Consider the following 18,896-nt stretch of genomic DNA (forward strand, 5'->3'; position numbering starts at 1 on the left):
AACAAACAACTCATTCAGCCATGCAACATTAACCCTGCAACATCTCGTGGTAACATTATACCTTCCTTATTTCATGCAAAACATCCATCTCAGTTGCACACGAAGGTCATGCAACTCTGCCAAGCCTTTATCATGACTGGCTTGCGACACTGGTAGCTGACATCGATCCTGTCCAGTGTGGTGGTGGTGGTGGTAGTAGTGGTGGTAGTAGTGGTGGTGGTGGTGGTGGTTGGGTAATAGTAATAGTAGTAATAGTAGTAGTAGTAGTAGTAGAGTGCCAGAGTCGTGAAGGGAAGGTATTATCTATGTAGGGAATTTGGCACGAGGAGAGACAGTGTACCAGGCAGGGGGAGGGGGAGGGGGTACAGGAAGGGGAGATAACAGAGGACGTAGGAAGGGATGAGAAATGAGAAATGGAAGGAAGAGGAGAAGGAAGAGGAGGGGGAAGATGAAGAATTGAGGAAGGAGAAGAGGAGAAAGAGGGAAAGAAGAGAGAAGGGAAGAAAGATGAGAAGAGGGAAAGGGACAGGAGAAGAAGAGGTATGAGGGGAGAGAAAAGTAGGAGAAATGGGAGAAGAGGAAGAGAGGAAGACGAAGACACTTAAGAGAAAGAGGAGGAGGAGGTGGAGGAAGTGCTCTCATCGAGGTATATGAATCCCTTGATATCACAAACGGTATTTACTGTATCGTGTTGAGGTGGTGGGAACATGAGTGTGTGTGTGCGTGTGTGTGTGTGTGTGTGTGTGTGTGTGTGTGTGTGTGTGTGTGTGACCCTTTCTCACACGCTCAGTCTGGTAAAAAGGTCTCTCAGAGGTGCAAAACATGGTGGCTACAATCAGTGGTGGAACGCCTTCACTGTCAACACCAGCCTGTCACAAACACACACTCTCACACCAACACACACTCACACACCCCCACACACACCCACACACCCACACACTCCCACACACACACAGAGGAACAGCTTAACTTTACAGCGTCTGGAGGCCCCCCGTCGATACAAGATGTCCCGCCAACACTGACAGGAAACATGTCTGAAGCAAAGACTAGCGATAAGATTTCATGGCTCCCTGGATCCTGCCACACCACACAACAACACCACCACCACCACTACTAGCTGACGATGGTGGTGGGTGGTGGTATTGAGTGAGTGGTGACGGTGGTGGTGGTGGTGGTGGTGGTGGAGTGGTGGTGGTGGTGGTGGCAGTGATGGTGAGGTGGTGGTGGTGAGTGTGGTGGTGAGGTGGTGGTGGTGGTGGTGGTGGTGGTGGTGGTGGTGGTGGTGATGATGGTGGTGGTGGTGGCGGTGATGATGGTGGTGGTGGTGGTGGTGGTGGTGACAAGAAATATTGTTTATATGTAACCACGCCGTATCAATACTAACAACTTCACTCTACAACTAACGCACAATAACAACAACAACAACAGCCACAACAACAACAACAACAACAATCACAACACAATCTACACTTCCCACCACCCCCAAAAAAAAAATATATATATATTTACAAAACCAAAAAAAAATAAATAAAAAACAAACCCATTTCCAGCACAGGAGCCCCACTGTCTAGATGTAACACAAAACAGGAAGAACACTGAACCTGATGTTGAATCTCTAAAAATTATTTAAAACCTTCAGCAAACAAACAAGTTAATTCTCAAGAGGAAACCTGGAGTGAGATTGTTTAATTTTCCCCAAGCAGACAATATAAAACAGATAACAAGAACACTAACATCAACAACAAATACACAAACATCTAAAGAAACAAAAAACACACACTAAAGAACTACAGCAAAAACAGTGACAGATGAGAATGACTTTGAAGCTCTTGAGAATCTTCCAACATTTGGTATCGACAAAAAAATAAAATAAATAAATAAAAAAAAATATTCCAGACATAAACCGATATCCAGACCCGACACACACACACACACACACACACACACACACACACACACACACATATTCGTGATGATGGTGACCGCAGAAGTTAAAGGACACCTCTTCTAACTGATGGTGACACTCATGGTGATGGTTCCAGGGGCGCCTCGTTTTCCCTTCTTCTCCTCCTCCCCCTTCCCCCAAACCTCCATATCGTCAACGAGTTCGTTTCTACTTACGATGAAGGTTGGGGGGGTATGTGGGGGGTGTGTGGTGGGGGGGTGATGTCTGTCTTGAAGAGGTGTGGATGGAGAGTTGAGAGGGTTGAGAGGTAAAGAGAGGTTGGGGAGAGGGACTGGAGGGTAAGGGTCATTAGAGGGAGTTGAAGGAATGGGTGGAGGGTTTGAGAGGATTGGAGAGGGTTGATGAAGGATTGGTGTGTTGGAGAGGATTGGAGGACAGATTAGATGATTGAGGACTAGATGGTGTTGAGAGGATTGAGAGATGGATGATGTTGAGATGATTGGAGGATACTAGATGGTGTTGGAGATGATTGGAGGAGATTGGGGGTGTTGGAGAGGATTGAGGACTAGATGGCGTTGAGATGATTGAGGACTAGATGGCTTGAGATGATTGAGACTAGATGGTGTTGGAAGATTGGAGGAGATTGGGTGGTGTTGGAGGATTGAGGAGATTGATGGTGTTGGAGATGATTGGAGGAGATTGGGTGGTGTTGAGAGGATTGAGGGACTAGATGGCGTTGGAGATGATTGGAGGACTAGATGGTGCTGGAGATGATTGGAGGAGATTGGGTGGTGTTGTAGAGGATTGGAGGGACTAGATGGCGTTGAGATGATTGGAGGAGATTGACTGGTGTTGGAGAGGATTGGAGAAGGTTGAAGGGCGTTGGTCCATGATGTACAGTCGACCAGCTCGACCAAGTGGCAATACATGACCATTGTGTCCCCTGAACGACTGCACCTACATCACGAGGGGGAAGGGGGGAGGAAGGGGAGGAGGGGGGAGGGAGGAGGAGGAGGAGGAGGGAGGAGGGAGGAGGAGGAGGAGGAGGGAGGAGGGGGAGGAGAGGGGTGAGGAGAAGGATGAAGAGAGAGGGACAGGAGGAGGAAGAGGAAGAGGAGGAGGAAAAGAAGAATAAGAAGGAGGTGAAGAAGGAGACGCAGAGGAAGGATGAATAGGAGAAGAAGAAGAAGGAGGAGGATGAGGAAACGTCTCATAGATATCGAAGGAGCATAAAGAGAGAGAGAGAGAGAGAGAGAGAGAGAGAGAGAGAGAGAGAGAGAGAGAGAGAGAGAGAGAGAGATAAGTAAAGGAAGAGTAGATAAAGAAGAAAAGGCTAAAAATAATGATAATAATAAGAATGAAAGCATAAAGACAGAAAGATAAAAACGAATAAAAAACAGAAAACATAAATTAGTAATTAATGATAAGAACGAAAAACAATAAAGAAGGAATAGCAAGAGAAAAATAATGATGATAATGTAAGAATAGATAAAGAAGGAATATAAATAGGAAAAAATAATAAAACATATAAAAGTCATAAATGATAAAGATGAAGAAGAATAAAGAAAATAAGAGACAATTATAATAGTACGAAGACATAAATAAGGAAGAAGACGATAATAGACGATAAATAATAAAGAAAACTTAACAAAAAGAAGATAAACACGAAGAATAAACACAACAAAGAACAAGAGGAACAGCAAACAAAAGAGAGAGAAAGATAAATGATGATGGAAGGGGTAAGGAAAGACGTGAGAAAGGAAATGAAGAGAAAAAGTGGAGAAGGAGAGGAGGAAGAATGGAGAAGCAGGAGGATGAAAAATACGAAAGAAATGATAAATGGATTAGAGGAAAAATTAAAAAGACAAAAAATGGAGAAAAAGAAAGAAGGAAGATTGAAGAGGAAGGAAGAAAAGAGGAAGACATTAAGAAGACTTGTTTCTTATCTTTCTGACCTACTTCCTGTCTAAGATAAGACCGGGGAATTCCCAGAACATGTAAACACGGATAAGAGAGATAGAGAGAGAGAGAGAGAGAGAGAGAGAGAGAGAGAGAGAGAGAGAGAAATAATGGCGTAAAAATAAGTAAGAGGTGAGGGTGCTCACTAGGGGGGAGAGTAACGGGGACTCTTAGAGAGAGAGAGAGAGACAGAGAGAGAGAGAGTAAAAATCTCAAGGAAAAATTCTTTAAGGTTTAAGAGTGAAACTACTTTTGTGGCGTCTCTCTCAAATATGAATTACTATAGAGGAAGAGAGACTAACCCCCCCCCCCCTTCGTGCACGAGACAGGTAAAAGCAACTTATTATCGATTTTCCATTGTATTATTATGACTGTATTTCTCAACCACAATGAACCAGCAATTCCCTGTCGATAATTGCCGCCTCTCCTTTGGCGTTCATTTATCAGTATTACCCCTACCTCCTTTACGTTCAAATAACGCAAGTAAAGGGATCGTGAGGGGAAAGATAACCAATTAGTTATTTCGTTATTATATTGGTTAGTGTGTGTGTGTGTGTGTGTGTGTGTGTGCGACAAATGATCGTGTGCGTATATCCCCAGTGATCAAGTGAGCGTATAACTGTCTAGTCATGTGTACCCCGGATGTGTGCGTGTGTGCGTTTGTCTTCCCTGGCTAGATTCACGCTGGACGTGTGCGTACGTGCGTAAGTCTACCTGACCGTGACTATACCAGCAGGAGGAAGGTGCGGGGAGGTTGCGGGGAGGTTGCGGGGAGGGGCGGGGAGGGGCGGGGAGGTCCGGGAAGGTGGGAGAACGTGCGGGGAGCGGCGGGGAGGGGCGGAAGAACAACATGATAGCGTGTTGGAAGACAGGAAGTAATTTAGGGAGCCCAGTTGTCACCAGGTACACCCTCCTTCTCCTCCTCCTCCGCTCACGGCTCCCCCACACGCTCATCCTAGGGCGGAAGAGAGAGGAAGGGAGGCAGTAGAGGGAGGGAAGGGAGGGAAAGGGAGAGAAGGAAGGAGAGGAAGGGAATGGGAGGAAGAAAGGGAGAGAGAGAGAGGGAGAGAGAGAGAGAGAGAGAGAGAGAGAGAGAGAGAGAGAGAGAGAGAGAGAGAGAGGGGCGTCAACAATGCTCACACTATTCTTGACCTCATCTTCTTGTAATTGGATTTCCTCATTACATGGCCGGCACCTCCTCCTCCTCCTCCTCCTTCTCTTCCTTGTCTTTGTCTTCCTTCTCTTCCTTGTCTTAATATTGGTCTTCCTTTTCCTCCTCTTACTTTTCATTATATTTCTTGCTCCTTATTTCCATCTGTTTCCTTTTATCCGCTTCCTCCTCCTCTTCCTCCTCCTCCTTCTCTTCCTTCTCCTCCTCCTTCTCGTTTTCGTTCATCCTTCTCTTCTTTGTTTCCTCCACTACCTTCTCCTCTCCTTATTCTTCCTCCTCCTCCTCCTCCTCTCATGGTGCGACAAGGAGGGACAAGGTGTGACAAAGTGTGGTTGGTTATGACAAGGTGTCAAAACAAGGTAGGATAAGGTGTGGCTGGTTATTACAAGATGTAACAAGGGTTGACAAGGCTAACTACCACGTAATTTCCCCAACTCCAGATACGGATAGTTCAAACTTTCTCACACTACACTCATACACTCTTCCTGATCCCTCCTCCCTCTTCCTTACCCCTCCTCCTTCTTCCTTTCCCCTACCCTCCTCCCCCCTTCCCTTCCTCACCGTCTGCTAACTCACATCGCTGCATCACATTCCCAGTTGACCGCCCACCTTTACCTATCGCTCCCTCTATCAGCACGGGAAAAGGGATGACCTCCTCTCCCTCCTGTGAAACGCTTACCTTTCCTAACACCACACACCAGACTATACATAAACGCTGCCGTGTATACCTGTGATCATACACATGTATATACACACAGATTCGCAGTCGTGTGTACTCGAGTTGTGGTTCTGAATGATTATATATATATATATATATATATATATATATATATATATATATATATATATATATATATATATATATACGCATATTTACACACACACACGACTCCTCACCTCATCGTCGTGTTAAACTCACTGAGTCGTGACCTTCACCTCTGCCCTCAACCATGAGAGGTCAAAGGTCACCTAAACTTGGGTGGTGTGAACGTTGACCTGTGACGTAATTCTGATGTAATTTTGACGTAATCCATTAAAAGTTAAAGGGCAAAGGAAAGAAAATAATAATAATAATAATAAGAAGAAGAAGAATGAAAACACAAGAAAGGAGTCATAAAAAATGACAATTAACAATAAAAAAACAGAAATAACAAAATATGAAAGAAAGAAGGAAGTGGGAGACAAGAGGGAGGGGCCAGCCGTGACCTTAACCTGTATTGTGACCTGACATGACCTACCTCTGTCTGCCAAAGTTATATAATAGTTTCCTGATTGGCCAACACCCAGCGCACGTCACTCTCTGCCAAAAGTTTATCTCAAAATCGATCTCTCACCGCCCTACCTCCCCTGTGAGATGTCTCACTAGGGTCTCTCAACCTCTTCTGGTCTTTGATACTTGAGAATTCTCCAAGAGTAAAGAAGATCTGGGTTTCTCTTCAGGTGTTTGTAGGTAATAGTGGTGATAATAACAGTAATAATAATAATAATAATAATAATAATAATAATAATAATAATAATAATAATAATAATAATAATAATAATAATAATAATAATAATAATAATAATAATAATAATAATAATAATAATAATAATAACAATAATAATAATAATAATAATAATAATAATAATAATAATAATAATAATAATAATAATAACAATAATAATAATAATAATAATAATAATAATAATAATAATAATAATAACACCAAATAACACCTAAAATAACAATAACAACAGCAACATAACAACAAACACACACACACACAAACACACACACACACACACAAACACACACACACACAAACACACACACACATAAATCCTTAACAAACAACTAAGTCAAGGAGCTGATCCCTATAATCTCTGATCCTCTTATACACCGCCCCCCTATAATCTTCTATATTATAACTGTAAAATTCTTAAAAAATATGAAACAGATCTCTTTATAGACTAGAGAGAGTTAGCTTAGTTTCCTCAGCCTCCTGACAGACAGTGGCAACACCAAGCGGGTGAATGTCAACAGAAACTACACATTATAAAAAAATACAATATCAATATATCATTTAAACTCTCTCATATAAGAAACAACAACAGGAATGAAAACAAAGAAGAGTAAAAAGAAAGAAAGAAGAAAGAAGGAAGACGAGTATAAGGAGATAAGAGTTTAAAACTTTGTCAGGTTGTCAAGAAAGTTTTAGAAAGGAGAGAGAAAGTGGATGTTGGTGCTGTTGGTTTCTGATCAAACGGATGATGGATGTTAGATGAGCAGGTGGATGAGGAGGTGGAGGATGATTTGATGTTCTTTGGGCCCTCCTCCTCCTCCTACTACTACTCCTCTTCTTCCTCCTCCTCCTCCTCCTCCTCTTCCCCCTTTTCCACATGTCCGTCCTCCTCCTCCACCTGTCCCTCTCTCCCTCCCACTCTTCTTCTTCCTCCTCCTCCTCCTCCTCCTCCTCACTCTTCTTCCTCCTCCTCCTCCTCCTCCTCTTCACTCTTCTTCCTCCTCCTCCTCCCCGCGTGGCTTAAGATATAGGTCATTCCGTCGCATTTTATCTCAAATAAAAAATTAAAGATTACAATTCTTAAAAATTCTTAGTTCTTGGTGATGATAAAAGATGTAATACATTTTGTGGTTAAAGTTTATTGAAGGAATTAAGTTTAAGTGATTAGAGTTGTTAAAATAATACCTTAATACGTTCTTAATATTTAATTTATTTTTTGGTTGTGAGAATTATATAATTAAACGTAAATTGAGTTAATTGAGAAAAGACAGAGAGACAAAGGGATACTCTTAGGCATTTATTATACGTGATTGATCCCGTCCCCCCTTCCCTTCCCTTCCCTTCCCCTTCCCCTTCCCTTCCCCTTCCCCTTCCCTCCCCCTTCCTCCCATTTCAGACATACTGCCTCACACTCCTGTACTCACGCAGTTGTGAATAAGTTACCCTTTATGTATAGAACTAAACAAATAATGTACTTGAAATACTGTGTAACATTCAGTGCCATAATATCCTGACAACGGGGGTTAATTATTATGACCCGTTGTAAACTCTACTCTGTAATCCTTTTGCGCTACCGCTCACAGGATGAGTGTGGGGTGCACAATAAAGTAGCCGCTGTAAGCGGCAAAATAAAAAAATCAACCATTCCACCCCTTCCCTTTCCCCATCTCCCCTCTTCTTTCGCCTTCCCCTATCTTCCACCTCTCATTCTCCCTCTTCCCCCCTCATTCTTCCTCTCCCCTCCCTCTTCCACCCCCCTCCAATAAATTATCACGAATCAGGATATATATTATTACCACACATTGATTACGCTGATTTGATTTCCTTATTGATTCACAAACTTATTCCTGTTGGTGCTTAAGTTCACGAGAATTCTCCAGCTTAATTCCAGCTTAGCGTAGAGATTGAGAGGGATGAATAACATTAAAGGTTGTAAGTCCTATTAGAGATACAACTTCTGGAAGGTTATGAGGAAACACACAACCCTGGAATATGATTATAATAGTGGGCCGTGGTCGCCAACCCTCAGGTACCATTTGATTTGATTGACAGGTAAAGTAAACAAATATCTCTCCATATATTTGACCGATAGTGCAGTAAATAATATCACGCATCAAACTACCTCCATTAACAGAAGACAATTTGTAAATTTACTGAATATTCTGTCAATAGTGTCACCACCACCATCTATCACCTGTACTGTGCTGCCATCTCGTGTGCGAAAAGAAAGTTAAGTATTACCGACGCGTGTAAACTAGAACAGGAAATTGAAAACAACAAATCAAATAGCAATAAAAAAAAAAGGCTTACAGAATTCACGCATAACAACAACGGGAGGATTTAACCACAGGATATATGACCAATTTGTCAATATACTTTTTAGCTGTAGTCAAACCCATATATTAATGTTATGTATTTGAGAGTGAATTTATGTGTTGGTTTTCGGGTAATGGTTCACTGGGCCGCTTGACACAGATGTTATGAAGCGCTCTGGCAAATGTGTCCTGTATACGAGTTAATGGCGTTTTAATGTGTTAATTTTGTCTCTTAACTGGTGCTAAGTGAATGTATCTAGTTAAAGTAGAGTCTCAGTGTATTGAATGGTAGAGTCTTAGTGCATTGAAAGGTAGAGTCTCAGTGTATTGAAAGGTAGAGTCTCAGTGTATTGAATGGTAGAGTCTCAGTGTATTGAATGGTAGAGTCTTAGTGTATTGAAAAGTAGAGTCTCAGTGTATTGAAAGGTAGAGTCTCAGTGTATTGAAAGGTAGAGTCTCAGTGTAATGAAAGGTAGAGTCTCAGTGTATTGAATGGTAGAGTCTCAGTGTATTGAATGGTAGAGTCTTAGTGTATTGAATGGTAGAGTCTCGGTGTATTGAAAGGTAGAGTCTCAGTGTATTGAAAGGTAGAGTCTCAGTGTAATGAAAGGTAGAGTCTCAGTGTAATTATGTCTACTAACTGGTGCTAAGTGAACGTGTCCAGTTAAGGTAGAGTCTCGATGTAATTCTGAGGTCTAGGATGTTGAATGAATATATTAACTTTAACCCAGCAAAGTGTTTCCTCACATCTCCAGCTACGAGGAAAATTCGACTCAAGAAACTTTGAGAAGCGAACTCATTGTCCGTGAAAACGACTGATATTTTTTTTATAAAGTACAAACAAGTCGAATCACCTGAAATTTAGGCACCCAAACAAATTTCACCTGATGATTAAACACGCTAACGCTAACCTAACCTAACATAATATCAACCTAACCAAACATAATATCAACCTAACCTAACTAAATCTAAACTAAGCCCCCCAGTTTACGCATTAACACAACAGACATGATACTTCGCTACTTTTCATCCTTCTCCCCTCCTCTTCCTCTCCTCCTCTTCCTCTCCTCCTCTTCCTCTCCTCCTACTCCTCTTCCTCCTCCTCTTCATACAAACGTCATCACATTTTTCCCCTGCACGTGATCATGTCCCACTAGTCTAAGAGCCAGAGAGGAGCCACTTGTGATAGCTGCCCCCGGTGTTAAGTTCAAGTAGTGACGGCGTACAGACATAGGGTACTTTGAGTTTACCTGAGTTAACCGATTACCTGAGTGTACCTGGGTGTACCAAATATCCGAATGTATATTTCATAACCCTATCGAACAACCTTCCCTCATAGCTTCCTTTCACAACCTCTCACAGTAGCCTTCGTCTTACAACTACGCACAACCCCCCCTCACAACCTTTCCCGACACACACACACACACACACACACTTCTTCATATTTTCCATTTTGTTTCGTTCTTGTCATGTTGAGTTTTATATTTTTTTATTTTTCTTTCGATCTAATTCTTTTTTTATGAATTTTTTTCTTCAATACCAGATGTTTACGTTCGTCACTGAAGGCGCTTGTTGAATCCGGATTTTCTCATGATTTTTTTTTTCTCTCTCTCTCTTTCTTTCTCTTTTATTTCTCTCTCTCTCTCTCTCGAAAGTTTCTGCGTTGTGTGTGTGTGTGTGTGTGTGTGTGTGTGTGTGTGTTTTTCTTTCTCCACGTTCACAGTCTCTCTCTCTCTCTTTGTCAACGTCATTCTTACCTCTTCAACATTTCTCTAGGTCCCTCCCTTCTCCCTCCTCCAACACTCGTTAAACTCTCTTCGAAAAGTTACACACTCTGCTTTCAACTCCTTCTCCTCCTCCTCCCCCTCTTCTTCTTCTCGTCTTCCTCCTCCTCCAAAAGTTACATATTCTTCCTTGTCCTTCAACCTCCTCCTCCCTCTTTCCCTCGGTCTCTCCCTCTCTCAATTCCTCCTTTTCCTCTAAAATTTCACTCACTCACGCTCGTCTCCTTCAAACTTCAATCTCCTCTAAATCCAGCATTATCCTCCTCCTCCTCCAAACTTTAACCTCTACTTTGCTCCAATCAAACTCTTCAAGTATCACATTCGGAGAGTAATATCACTGACCTATTACTCCAACACTTCACTCGCCAACATTTGATTTCAGCCTTCAAACTCTCTCTCCAACACGACGAAAATGTTTAATTTTCTCGTTCTTCAAAATTTCATACTCGAAGTTATTTTACTCCATAAAAACTCTCCAAAACCTTACCCTCCGTCCCTCCAAAACCATATTCTCCTGCCCTCCAAAACTCTACCCTACAAAACCTCACCCCCATCCCTCCAGAAACCTTACCCTCTGTCCCTCCAGATCTCTACCTTACAAAATCTTACCCTCCAAACTCTGCCCTGCAAAAAAAAAATATCCCACCTTTCCTCCAAACTCTATCTTCCCCAAAAGTTCTCTCCATACCTCCAAAACATTTCCATCTGCTCCTCCAAAGACTTCACCCTCCAAAACACGTCCCCCTTCTGCTCTCCTCCTCCAAGATAATCCTCATGAATACTTCTCACTCCTCCATATATAACGTTCTAAAGGAATGGATCTTCCTCCCTCTCCCTCTTCCTCCTCTTTCTTCTGCCCTCTCTTCTTCCTCCTGTTCTCTCCTTATCCTCCTCCTCCTGTCCTCATCCTCCTCCTTCTCCTGTCCTCTCCTCCTCCTCCTCCTCCCCCTGACCTCTCCTCCTCTTGTCCTCTCCTCCTCCTCCTCTTCCTCCTAAGACCAGGGTCTTCCAACAGCTGTGTTAGTACAATGTCATCTCTCTCGTGTCTTGAGTTTTTCCTCCAGAGAAATGAGAAATAATAAAGTCACTCCTTTTGTCTACTTTCACTTGATTTCTTCTTTCTTTCCTTTCTAATTTATTCATTATCATCATCCATTCTTCTCACCTTTCCTTTCTTCTTCACTTTGTATTTTTGGTTTGCTTTCACTCTGTATTTTCTCCTCATTTTTATTGCTTTCATTTTGCTTTCACTTTGTAAAAATTTAAGGGGGTCATGATGATACGATTATTGGGGGGGAGGAGGGTAAGGATTTGAACTCGCGAATCCAAACCCAATGACGTGTGAATCTTTACAAATCTGTGTGGATCTTTACGAATCCGAACCAATAAACTTGTGAATCTTTACGTATTTGAACTGAATCTTTATGAATTTAAGGCTCATTCAATGCGAATCATTCCAAAACCGGGTCTAAAACACACGAATCATTACGAATCAGATTCCTTTACTATATGAATCATTGACAATCAGAGGTTTCAGAAACAGCGATTAGTGAGTCGACATTTATGTGGTGATTGGAAGTGATGGTGGTGGAGATCTCTGATTGGTGGAGATCTCTGATTGGTGGAGATCTCTGATTGGTGGAGACGTATGATTGGTGGATACATCTGATTGGTGGAGACGTCTGATTGGTGGATATGTCTGGTTGGTGGATACATCTGATTGGTGGAGACGTCTGATTGGTGGAAAAGGTATGATTTCTGGAGGTGATTGGTGGAGAAGTTCTGAATGGTGATGGATATACATGTACGTAAATAAATAAATAAATAAATAAATAAATAAATAAATAAATAAATACATACATAAATAAATAATGATTTTTTTCTATTTCCTTATAATTCTCTCTCTCTCTCTCTCTCTCTCTCTCTCTCTCTCCTCTCTCTCTCTCTCTCTCTCTCTCTCTCTCTCTCTCTCTCTCTCTCATATAATATTACCGTTATCCCATTCACCACTCATTACCACTATCCCTCCCACTCCCCCCACTCATTGTCATTATCCTACTCCCCCTCTCATCGCCATTATCCCACTTCCCTCTCATGCCCACCGCCCTCAGCTTCCCTCTCAGTCCTACAAACACTCGGTACCTAAGACGTTCACAGGCCGGTGGGTATTAATAGGAGGAAGAGGAGGAGGGAGGAGGAGGAGGAGGAGGAGGAGGAGGAGGAGGGAGGAGGAGGAGGAGGAGGAAGAGGAGATGTCAGTGGAAGGGGAAGAAGAGGAAGGAGATGTTGATGGAGGAGGGGAGGAGGAGGAGGAGGAGGAGGAGGAGGAGGAGGAGGAGGAGGAAGGAGGATGAAGAGGAGGAGGAGGAGGAGAACAAAGAGGAAGAGGAATACAAGGAGGAAGAAGAGGAGAAATGTTGAGAGAAGAGACGAGAAACTGAGGAAGAGGGAAGAGAACGAAAAGGAGGAGGAGAAAGAATAGAAAAAGAAATAAGAATAGAGAGAGAGAGAGAGAGAGAGAGAGAGAGAGAGAGAGAGAGAGAGAGAGAACGCAGAGAATGGAGAGAAGAGTCAAGGGAGGGAGAAAATAGATAAGAGGGAGATAAGATGCTAAAGTGAAAGGGAGAGAGGGAAGTGAAGTGAGGGAAGTGAAGTGAGGAAGTGAAGGGAGGAAGGGAGGGATAATGAGACTCTTACAGCTCAAAAGGATTAGCGAAGCCAATCGTCTCTCTAATGATTAATTATATACAGTTATTATTATTATTATTATTATTATATCTCTTACAACTAATAAATTTATTTGACGAATGTAACTACAATGAGAGAGAGAGAGAGAGGGGGATATACCTACGCTATATCCGGGTGGTGTACAATTAAAGCGTCAAATGAAAAAGGCAAGTCGATTGATTCCAGTTTGTAATCCAGATATAACTTTTAAAGACGGGTTATACACACCACTCACCGATACAGTGATGGAGGGAGGTAGAGGAGGGAGGGAGGGAAGAGGGAGGGAGGGAGGGAGGAGGGAGGGAGGGAGGGAGGGAGGGAGGGAGGAAGGATTTAGGAGAGGGAGATGGAGGAGGAGGTTTGTTTATATTGGAAAACTGCACCTCATCTCCCTCCTTTCTCCTCCTCCTCCTCTCTTCTTTGGGGAGGGTGGAAGGGGTAGGAAGGAAGGAAGGAAGGAAGGAAGGAAGGAAGGAAGGAAGGAGGGGGTAGTGGTTCCGTATCAACAAACCTTCTCCTCCCTCCTCCCTTCCTCCTTCCCTCACTCCCACATTTGCCTCGGCTAACACGCTCCCTTCTCTCCTCAAACACACGCCACACACTGCTAATTGAGATCCTCACCTTGTTTTAATCTCCTACAATGTGTGTGTGTGTGTGTGTGTGTGTGTGTGTGTGTGTGTGTGTGTGTTTTCTCCTATTCGTATTTTTTTTGTTTAATATTTTTGTGTGTGAGAGAGAGAGAGAGAGAGAGAGAGAGACGGTACTTAATTACGTGTCCGCTATTTTTCTTCTTCGGAAACAAAAAAAACCGGGAACAGAGAACAATAATTTTCTTCAGAAGGCATTAAAACTTTCTTCCTGGTTTCTGAGACCATTAAACAAATCTTTAAAACATAAATAAAAAAAAAACATATTTTCCTTTCCCTTTAAAAAAAAAGTATTTATTCCCATTACGAAAAAAAGGTATTGTAATATGTTTTTTTTTTTTCATACACCAATAATGTGTTTCAGGATACGAGTAAAATAATAATTTTTTGTTAGTATTTGTCAATATATTGGTAATGAGGTGGAACTGTTAATAATAATAATACCTGTATATGTATTATTATTAGTAGTAGTAGTAGCATCATTCAACACCACCACTTTCACCACTACCACTTTCACCACCACCACTATCATCACCACCACTATCATCATCACTACTATCACCACCACCACCACTATCACCGCCACCATAGTTACATGAATAATCCCATATAGCATCAATACCAAGGTGGCATAAGGTCCATTATCTCATAACACTCAGCTCAAAAGTACCCGGCACTACACTCGACCATCTTCACTCCCAAACTTGTACAGTCAGGTACCCATTTACAGCTGGGTGGAGTAGGAGTGCCCCGGGGTCGAACCAACAGCCTTTAACACAGAAGGCGAGCACGGTATCCATTCCGCCACCGCTCCTGAACCATATGAAATTGATATTAGCTGTAAAAATGTCTTGTGTGTTTGTTTGACATCCTGACAAGCTGACATCCTGACAAGCTCGCATCCAAACACGCTGACATCCATACATGTTCACATCCAGACAAACTCACATCCTGACAAGCTGACATCCTGACAATCTCGCATCCAAACACGCTGACATCCATACATGTTCACATCCAGACAAACTCACATCCTGACAAGCTGACATCCAGACAAATTCACATCCTCACAAGCTAACATCCTGATAAACTGACATCCAGACAAGCAGAAATCTTGACAAGCTGACAACCAAACAAGTTCTCCCGGTAGCTGACATTTTAACAAGAGGTCAAGTGGGCTGACGTTTTAGATACGAGTTGCTGATACTTCGAACATGCCAACCTCTGAGCTGACGGATCCTGACTAGGCCGCCTCCCCTATTAGAGTGTCAGCACGAGGGAGTCAGGGAGGGATTACGTCCAGGGGATTATTTTTAGGGGAATTATGTCCAGAAGGATTTAGTCGAGGGGGATTTATATCCAGGGGGATTATGTCTAGGGGGATTGTGTCCAGGTGGATTATGTCTGCGGGATTATGTCCAGGGGAGATTATGTCCAGGGGGATTATGTCTAAGAGATTATGTCCAGGGGAGATTATGTCTAGGGGGATTCTCGCTAGGGGGATTATACCCTTAGTAATTACTGTATGTCTATTATGTCCAGGGATATTGTGTCCAGAGGGATTATGTCCAGGGATGTTGTGTCCAGAGGGATTATGTCCAGGGTTATAATGCCTAGAGGGATTATGTCCAGGAAGGATTTAGTCCATAGGAGATTTTTGTAAAATTCAGCGCACCATCTGAGTGTCACAGGTGGTGCTGAAAGATGGCGTAGGAGGCTGAACCATCTGGGAGAGGGAGACACCTGGGGAGAGAGGGAGGGAGATAACCATTGGGGGAGGGAGGGAGAGATAACCTGGGGGAGAGACCACCTGGGGGGAGACGGAGGGAGAGAACCACTGAGGGAGAGAGGGAGGGACAACCTGCAGGGAGAGACCACCTGGGGGGAGACGGAGGGAGAGAACCACTGAGGGAGAGAGGGAGGGACAACCTGAAGGGAGAGACCACCTGGGGGGAGACGGAGGGAGAGAACCACTGAGGGAGAGAGGGAGGGACAACCTGCAGGGAGAAGGAGTTCATACCAGGTCACCCTAAGCTGTTGAGGTTAAGTTAAGTTAGGTTAGGTTAGGTTAGCTTCAGTTAAATGAGATCAAGATTTCCGTAAAGTTAAGGTAACGTAGATTAAGTCCAGTTAAGATACAGTTAAGGCAATTTCAGTTAGGTAAGTTAGGTTTCGTTTCAGTTAAGATCAGTCAAATTTTAGCAGGTCAGGTCAGGTCAAGTCAGGTCAGGTCAAGTTAGGTTAGGTTAGGTTAAGGCAAAGTAGGGCGAAATATATTATGTTAGAATCAAGTTAAATCAGCCAAGTTAAGAGTACCTACAGTTAGCTCAGTTAGGGTAAGGTAACCTGGCCTAAGGTAGACTACATTAACTCCGGTTTCAATTAGGCGGAGTTAAGTTAGTCTTTAGTTAGGGTCAGTTAAGCTGGAACACGACAGCGTATACTAGTTAAGGTTTCAGTTAAGAGGACTATAGAAATCAGGTTAACATTCAGTTGAGATCAAATTGAGATTTATCAAGTTAGGTTAAGGTTAGGATAAGTGCTAATGCCTGCTAGGATAAGTTATTGGATAAGTGCTAATGCCTGCTAGGATAAGTGCCAGTTCGGATAAGTGCTAGTGCCTGCTAGGATAAGTGCCAGTTAGGATAAGTACCTGTGCCTGCTAGGATAAGTGCCAGTGCCTTTTAGGATAAGTGCCAGTGCATGCTAGGATAAGTGCTAATGCCTGCTAGGATAAGTGCCAGTTCGGATAAGTGCTAGTGCCTGCTAGGATAAGTGCCAGTTAGGATAAGCGCCCGTACCTGCTAGGATAAGTGCCAGTTAGGATAAGTACCAGTGCCTGTTAGGATAAGTGCCAGTGCCTGTTAGGATAAGTGTCAATGTCTGTTAGGATACGTACCAGTGCCTGTTAGATAAGTGCCAGTGCCTGTTAGGATAAGTGTCAATGTCTGTTAGGATACGTACCAGTGCCTGTTAGATAAGTACCAGTGCCTATTAGGATTAGTGCCAGTGCCTGTTATGATAAGTGCCAGTGCCTATTAGAATAAGTGTCAGTTAGGATAAGTTCCAGTGCCAGTTAGGAAAATTATTGTTAGTTAGGATAAGTGCCTGTTAGGATAGTGTCAGTCAGGATTAAGTGCCAGTTAGGACAAGTGCCACTGCCTGTTAGGATAAGTGTCAGTTACGATAAGTGCCTGTGAGGATAGTGCCAGTTAGGCTTAAGTGTCAGACTCCAGTAAGTGCCAGTTAGACTAAGTGCCTGTTAGGATAAGTGCCAGTTATACTAAGTGCCAGTTAGAAGAAGTGCCAGTTAGACTAAGTGCTTGTTAGAATAAGTGCCAGAGTCAGTTAAGATAAGTGCCAGTTAGAATAAGTGTCAGTTAGACTAAGTACCTATTAGGATAAGTGCCAGTTAATTCCTGTAGTAGAGTTTAAGTTAATATACCACGACTGGGTAAATTACAGGGGGTACAGGTAAACCTTTCAAACAGGACCGTTAACTCCTCAGGCGGCCACAAGAATAAAAATGCGTATTGAATATCATTACTTTATTAGCCAGTCAGTCAGTTAGTCAGCCATTCATTCAGTCGGTCGGTCAGTCAGTAAGTCAGGCAGTTAGTTAGTCACAGTTTAAAAAAATGACTATGTTGGAACCTTCAGTTTTGTAGTTACAGGAGTAATAAAAACTTTTGTCCATAGTATAAAAGCACAAAGTATTTTACCTGTCGCTTTTATAATGGGTGACTTTTGGTCGAGTTTCCGAAGATAAACAACAAACAAAAGACACTAATTACGTAAGCAAATGAGATAATTAAGGTGATTAACACTTACCTGCTGTTAGTGAGTGAACGATGATGGTATGGTCGTTTAAGGTCGATGTTTTTCTCTCTCTCTCTCTCTCTCTCTCTCTCTCTCTCTCTCTCTCTCTCTCTTTATTTTCTCTCTATCTCTCTTTTCTCTCAATTTTATGAATATTTTTATCGCCTCATACTACATTAAAGTGCTTGTGTACTTTTTGTGTGAGAGAGAAACAAAATTCGGTCACTTTTCACCTCAATATGCAAATTTCTCACTTAAATCTTGTTGCAATCAGCACTTCTAAATTCATTACAATTCTACGTTCACAATCTTTTTTTTTTTTACTTTTTATTTATTTTTTTTTTCAATCTATCTTTTTTTTCCTTCCTCTTCTTCTCGAGGGAAAGATTCTTATGGTCATAAATATATCACGTTGTTTGTGTTTTTCCTCACAACTTGGGTAAATTAATCACAAATTAACAACAATTTTCTGCTGTTACCTGGGCAAGAAGGGGGTAGTGAAGGGAGAGAGTGTATTGATGTGTGTAGGAATGTATGGTTGTTGATTTTTATCAGTTGCGTCTCGGGGTGAACAGTCGCTTAACCAGCTCACAAGCCACCGACGACTGTTGGCGATGCACTGTCTCAACGCCGACTTAGCCGAGCCGACCTGCACAGGCTCCACCACGCCGGCCGGGGGGTGTCCGGGGGTACTGGGGATTGGCTATCGGACAGGAGGGAGGAGGAGGGTCGCTGCCGGCCGTCGGGAAAACATATCGTACCTTCCTCCTCCTTCAGTAGAATCAGTACCATGAACTTTTGCCGATGGAGGGAGGGTTTCCTTCTTCTCCTTCTACCCTTTCTCCCCCTCTTCTTCTACCTCCTCCTCTTGATGTAGATCTCGTATCCTTCAGGTTCCTATGACTGTAGGAAGTATCTGTCAGGAGTGAGGGAGGGGAGGAGAGACAGAAGGGCGCTTTAATGGCGGTGATTTTCATCTGGTTGTCGTCGTTGTGTTGTGCTTCGCTTGTCGGAGGACCAGCAGCGAGGTGGTGGTGGTGGTGGTGGGTCCTCCTCCTCCTGTTCTACT

The 18,896-nt window shown here is 42.8% G+C and overlaps 1 protein-coding gene across 1 annotated transcript in view; it reads right to left on the bottom strand.

The window, feature by feature from the left end:
* The window catches only part of LOC121860332, a 95,732-nt gene extending 77,205 nt beyond the window's left edge, over positions 1-18,527 (bottom strand). Inside the window, exon 1 of the mRNA XM_042357400.1 lies at positions 17,840-18,527. The gene's annotated coding sequence lies outside the window, so the exon portion shown is untranslated. The remainder of the gene's footprint in view (positions 1-17,839) is intronic.
* Positions 18,528-18,896: the final 369 nt, after the last annotated feature.

The sequence above is a fragment of the Homarus americanus genome, unplaced genomic scaffold (assembly GCF_018991925.1).
Source record: "Homarus americanus isolate GMGI-L3 unplaced genomic scaffold, GMGI_Hamer_2.0 scaffold9181, whole genome shotgun sequence".
NCBI lineage: Eukaryota > Metazoa > Arthropoda > Malacostraca > Decapoda > Nephropidae > Homarus > Homarus americanus.